Here is a 6,451-nt window from a genome sequence, read left to right on the forward strand (position 1 = left end):
TTTGGATGGATGCATGAAGCCCAGCATGGCTACGCCCACTTTTAACTCCTCCCCCATGGGCTGCTAGCAGGGAAATGTTTCCTTGCGTCCTACTTAGCTGATGATTTTGGACTGAAATCCTTAAATCAAGGTTTTATGCCCAAACTCTGTTAAAGCTATCTCCAAAACATAGCCATGCCTTGGTGCTGGAAGAGCTGGGAAGTCTGGAAGAATAAAGGAGGGGGTTCCCCTGAGCTGTGGTGCAGGAGGAGGCATGGAAGTTTAGCAGTGATTCTGTGAGCACTGCTGAGAAAAATCACTCTAACTTTGGTCCTTCATCCCGAGCTCCTTCCCCGCCCACTTTTAACTCCTCCCCCATGGGTTGCTAGCAGGGAAATGTTTCCTTGCATCCTACTTAGCTGATGATTTTGGACTAAAATCTTTAAATCAAGGGTTTATGCCCAAACTCTGTTAAAGCCTATCTCCAAAACATAGCCATGCCTTGGTGCTGGAAGAGCTGGGAAGTCTGGAAGAATAAAGGAGGGGGTTCCCCTGAGCTGTGGTGCAGGAGGAGGCATGGAAGTTTAGCAGTGATTCTGTGAGCACTGCTGAGAAAAATCACTCTAACTTTGGTCCTTCATCCCGAGCTCCTTCCCCGGGCAGCAGAGGAGCTGGGGAACCTCTTGGGTCAGTTCTCCAAGCACTTGCAATTCAAAGCAGCTGAAGCACTCAAAGGTATTGAGCAGCCAGAGCTTGTTTCTATGGTGTGTGGAGATGTTTGGTGTGCAGTCGATGGGGACAGGGGATGGGACTTATTTTGGTCATTACTCTGTGCTGATGTTCCCAAGGAAGGCAATTGATCTGGTGGGGTTTAAAAAGAGCCTTGGCCTTCAGTGCTGGGAGAAGAGTGGTTTGAAAAGCACCCGTGTTGAATTAACACCAGGGCTTTTGATGGGTTTGCCCCTTTCCAATTGATGATTTCCAGACACCAGGATCTCCCCAAGCCAGACCCAACCCTACGAGTAAGTCCCTTTGTAACACTGGAGCAACCCCAGCGGAGCCAGCGGTAGGATCGCTCTGATCTTCAGCTTAAGCTGACACAGGTCATAGCTGGTATCAGCAGAAATCCCTGTTTGTAACACTCAGCATCACATGGAAAACCAAGCGAGTCCCTTGATCTAATTGTCCTAGAAACTCCACTGTAGCTTGTTTCATCCTTTGCTCTTGGAGGCCGTGCCTGAGAAGTCCTCCCTCAGCAAGAGAAACGGGTCAGTCCCTTGTAACCATGACTGCACAGCTCCTGGCTTTCCTGCTTGGCTGGGATGTTATTTTCTGTGGTTTATTATTCACGTCTTGGTCATTAAGTATGATGTTCTGATTTTATTTTTCTGTGTCCTGGATGGGGTTGATTTGAGGACACTCTGAAGGTAGAGGGATGAGATGCTGATGGATCTGCAGGACAAGCGTTCTTCCATCCTCCACCCTTGTCCTCCTCTGCTCCACGGGCAAGAGACTTTAATGTCCCTTCATCCCTGCTTTGTTTGACTGGTTCTTGCTTTGAGGAGCTTAAAATCTGTCTTTATGAGCCCTTGAGCTGGGCAAGCCCTTCCTCTCTGCTGCAATGCACGTAATAAATGCTGGGCTTTTATTTTCAGTGCTGATGCAAACTGCCATGGGATCAGAGCAGGGAGAGTGAGGGCTTCTCTTGGTCCTAACCACAGACATGGGGAAGACTTTAACCCCAGTAGAGTCCAGTGGCTGTGGAGAAGCACAGCAGCAGCACTCTGAAGCACTTCTCATTTAGTAAATGCAAATGAAGCTGGAATGATTGCCATGTGCAGTGACTGAGTGCAACTTACAGCATCACACTGGTTTGGGTTGAAGGGACCTTTCAAGGTCATCTAGTCCAACCCCTGCAGGGAGCAGGGACATCTGCAGCTAGAGCAGGTTGCTCAGAGCCCCAGCCAACCTCACCTGGGATGGTTCCAGGGATGGGCAACCTGGGCCAAGGGCTCACCACCTTCTTTGGAAAAAAAGTCTTCCTTAGATCTAGTCTGAATCTCCCTCTTTTAGTTTAAAGCAGTTACTCCCCAGCCCAAAGCCCCTGGGAGCAGAGCTCCATCCATCCCAGAGAAGGGAGTGCCTGTCCCTCCACGGTAGCTCTCACCCTGCCCATGGCTCCACCAGCCTGTTGTCACTGCAAACGGAGAGATCTGCCACCAGCTCTCTCCTGCAGTCTGCAGGAAAACCCAAACAAGCTGCTGAATCAAACTGAATGTGTTTTTCAAGCTTAACCTAATCCTTTCTAAAGCTTTATTAATGCTGAGTTAAATTTAAGCCTATCTGTTTATTTTTATTTCCTCCCAGGCTTTATTCCTGACTTGTTTGAGCCTTTGAGGTTCCTTGGTTCCCTTTCAGAAAGGAGCAAATCTCAGAGTTTTGCCATCTAGATTTTTAAGCTGCCTGCAAACCTGTGAGTTTTCATTCCCCTGTCATTTCAAATACTTTCACAATATCATTTTGATTTTTTGGGGTAACAAAGCCCAGTAGCCTTTCCAGCTGGAACAGAACATGATGTGTGGGATTCAGAGGGGGACTCCTGCTTGCAGAGTGGTGGTTTGGCTGCTGTCAGGTGCACGTCTAGCAGACAGCTTCCAGCCTCTGCTTTTTTCTTTTGCCCAAATAGGCACTTTTATGAGGCAGCTTTTGGAGCAGCAGCTGAGCCTGCAGGGAGAGAAAGATGGACCAAGCAGGAGCTCAGCAGGTTGCTGGTGCTGAAGGGTCTTGTTCATGCACTGGAATGGCTGGTGTCTGATGGCAGCAGCCTGGGCTTCTGGTGGCAGTGAGGAGTTGTATCTTTCTTCTGAAAGCTGTCACTTGTGCAGCCTTTTCTAGCCTCACATAGTCTGACCCCTCTCTGCTCCAAACCTTGTTTGATTTTTCTGTGCCACACGTGCAGGGGATGGGAGGGTGCTGGCTGTTTTTGAAGGAGACAGACTCTGCCCTGTGAGGAGCAAAATCACCCAGAGCAACCTCAGATCTCCCCAGAGCAGCCTGCCCTCCCCAGCCCTGCTGCTCCTGAGGGGTGAGCTGGCTGGCTACCAGCTTCCCTGCTGCTCCCAGTGGTGGAGTCCAGCTGTTGGCCAAGAGCCTCCCAGTGCCAACCTCCACCTCGTCTGGGGGAGCTAAAGGAAAGGGTTTTCTGTCATATTTAGCATAAAAGGCTCAAAGGCAAGAAGTGTCCCTTTTCCCAGCCTTGAGCCTTCCACCTGCAGGGGCTTGAGATGGGTCAAGGCCAAGGACGTGGCTGTTGTCCTTGCCCACTGAGGCCTCAGCTATTGACCTTGCCTTTGGCCGTGCTGCTGCTGCAGGGCAGGGGCAGTGCCTGGCAGGGGCAGTGCCTGGCAGGGGCAGTGCCTGGCAGGGCTGCAAGGCTTATTACTGGGGGATTAGCATCTCCTGTCCTGCTAATCGTGTCTGCTGACCTCCTGCTTCCAAGCACGGCCATCCCACCCTCTCTGTGGCCACACGCAGCCTCCCCACCCTCTGAGGTTCCTGCTGCAGCAGCAGGCACGTTCCTCCTCACAGGACAGCCCTGGGAGTGCTTGCCCAGGGAAACAAATCATGAAGCAGAGGAGCTGGGCTCCATCCCAACGTGCACGTTGATGCTCTTCATGCAAGCCCAGGAGTGACAGCCAGGGTTTGCCTCTGAAGCTCAGCCCCAGCAGCCTGAGCACATCTCCGTGGGGTTCTGTGGTCTGCCAAGAGCTCTGACCTGCTCACCAGTGAGGGTCCTGAGCAGCCTTGGGTCTGGGGTGTTGGGTTTTGTTTCCACGAGGCTTTAATGCATTGCAAAGATTGGTATCTTCCTTTCACTGAAGCAGGAGACTTAAGCTCGGGTTGTTGAAATAGCCTGTGGGGGTGAGATGTTCCTGGTGGCATGGGCATGCTGAGCCAGCCTAAACCCTCAGAACTCAGTCATTGAAAAGGTGAAAAGATCCTTTTGTTTGAAATTCCTCCTGCAGGGTTTGTGAGAGCAGCTGTGTGGAAGCAGAGCAGACCCTGATCTTCCAAGACTCCTGCTGATGGGTGGTCGATGCCAGCAGGTGATGTTTAAAAACTCTTTTTGAGTGCACACAGCAGTGTTCACCTCCATCCAAACAAAATATGGATCTGCTCACACTTCCTCAGCCTCCAGAATTGCTCCCTGGGAGCTCTGAGGCCACCAGGCACTGCTGGTGTGTGCCCCCAAAGGGGCCCTGGCAAATGGAACGGTGTGTGCCTCTGGGCTGGGAGGAGAAAGTTCTGCTGGAGATGTGACCTTCCCTCCCGGGGCACTGCAGAGAGCAGAGCAGTACCCTCTGCTCCACACACCCCACCAAGGCTGCCTGAGTCAGGGCTGCTTCAAAAGTCCCAGCTCAGCTCCATCCCCCTTCTGCACAGCTCAGCGTGTGCCCAGCTGGCCAAGCAGGTGACCAGCACCATGGCTTGTGTCAGCACTGGTGTGGCCAGCAGGAGCAGGGCAGGATTGTCCCCTGCAGTCAGCACTGGGGAGGCTGCACCTTGAATCGTGGGGTCAGTTTTGGGCCACTCACTCCAAGAAGGACCTTGAGGGGCTGGAGTGGGTCCAGAGAAGGTGATCGAAGCTGGGGAAGGGTCTAGAGCCCAAGTGTGGTGAGGAGCAGCTGAGGGAGCTGGGGGTGCTGAGCCGGGAGCAAAGGAGGCTCAGGGGAGCCCTTCTGGCTCTGCACAGCTCCTGACAGGAGCCTGGAGCCGGGGGGGGGTCGGGCTCTGCTCCCAAGGAACAAGTGATAGGACAAGAGGAAACAGCCTCAAGTTGTTCCAGGGGAGGTTTAGGTTGGACCTGAGGAACAATTTCTTCCCCAGAAGGGCTTTTCCCAGGCTGCCCAGGGCAGTGGTGGAGTCCCCATCCCTGGAGGGGTTTAGAAGCTGTGTAGATGTGGTGCTGAGGGACATGGGTTAGTGGTAACTTAGTAGCACTGAGTTAATGGTTCAACTTGATGATTTTAAAGGTCTTTTTGAACCTAAAAGACTCCGTAATTCTTTTCTTAGTGACCTTTCCCTGGCTGAAAGGAGAGCAGAAGCAGGGCTGGCATCTCCAGGCCAACACTGAATCATGAGCTTCACCTTACAGCATGCACCACGGTGGGACAGGCTGTGCATGTGAGGGGAGGCAGGAGCCAGAGGGCTCCAGAGGTCCAGGGGGTGTGTTTGGAGGTCAACCACAGGCGACTGCAGATAGCTTGCATGCCTGAAACGTGGCCTTGGGATGAAGTGCTCTCCACCTCGGGTGACCCCGTGCTGAGCTGCCAACTGCCTGCTGGTAGATGTGGAAGGAAGATCTCTTTTTTTTCCAAAACAAAATCCTTGCCAGCCTCCACTACAACAGCAGACCAACAGGATCGTGGGGCAGGAAGAAATCTTGCAGGGCAGCAGATGTGTGTTCCCAGCATGTTCTTGAGGGGGGAAGTGGGTTCATCTGTGAAGAGCAGCCTACCCTGGTCACTCCTTCCAGTTGGGTTTGGTACCCACAGAAACCACTGAACCAATGCATCCAAAACCAGGATTTTCTTTTTCCCAATGTCTCATTGAAAGCAGCACCACAAACTTTCCTTCTGAAGGGGAACAGTTTGGAGATTTTGTCTGTATTTCTATTTATGGATCACTACGAGGGGAGCGACAGGGCTCTGGTATGAGACTGTTGTGGCAAACATGCTTCAAAGCCAACTCAGGACTCCCTGGCAGCTCTCCAGCTGCTTTTTGGTGAAGTTTTCTATCAAAGAAGTGAGATGACCATCATAATATGTGAGATTAAGTGGCTTTGTTTTAACTTTTTGGGTTTTTTTCACTAATGGAGTGATCTAGCAGAGCTGTTTAACTGCATTCAAGCCAGTTTCTAGCCAGGAGGTGGAATTTTGCAGATGACCAGCTGATGATACCATGTGCTTCTAGGACTTTGGGTCCATATAATTACTTTGATGGGTGAATTTTGTAGATGGAACAAATTATGATCTCTGAGAACAGCACTTAGGTTTTTCTCTGTCTCCAGAACAACTTACAGCACAGATTATGGCTGCAGGGTGTTGTGATTTTCATATGATGTGAGTGAAGGACTCAAGTGTTGCAATTATCTGCTCATAGTGCCAGCCTAGCTCCAGCTGAGAACAAAGACACTGAAAAATTGATTTTCTTTATGAATATCATTTGGAAGTTGCATTTGCTAGCTGCAGAGCCAGAGATGAGAGGTTTGTTCTGGTGGTTGATAACTTGCCCAAAGTTTCAGACAGGCTTCAGGATTCTCAGTGGTGGACTGGTAGTGTTCAGGAGGAACTCATCTGTGGTTTTGGAGGGGATGGAGGAGATTGCATTGGAGATGACTCTCTGGATCCATGGGGTAGTGAGGGCATTTGATGAAGCTATGTGGGATAGAAAAGCTGTTTCAGAGAGGTCT

This window comes from Merops nubicus, unplaced genomic scaffold (assembly GCF_000691845.1).
Source record: "Merops nubicus isolate BGI_N331 unplaced genomic scaffold, ASM69184v1 scaffold2783, whole genome shotgun sequence".
NCBI classification, from domain to species: Eukaryota; Metazoa; Chordata; class Aves; order Coraciiformes; family Meropidae; genus Merops; species Merops nubicus.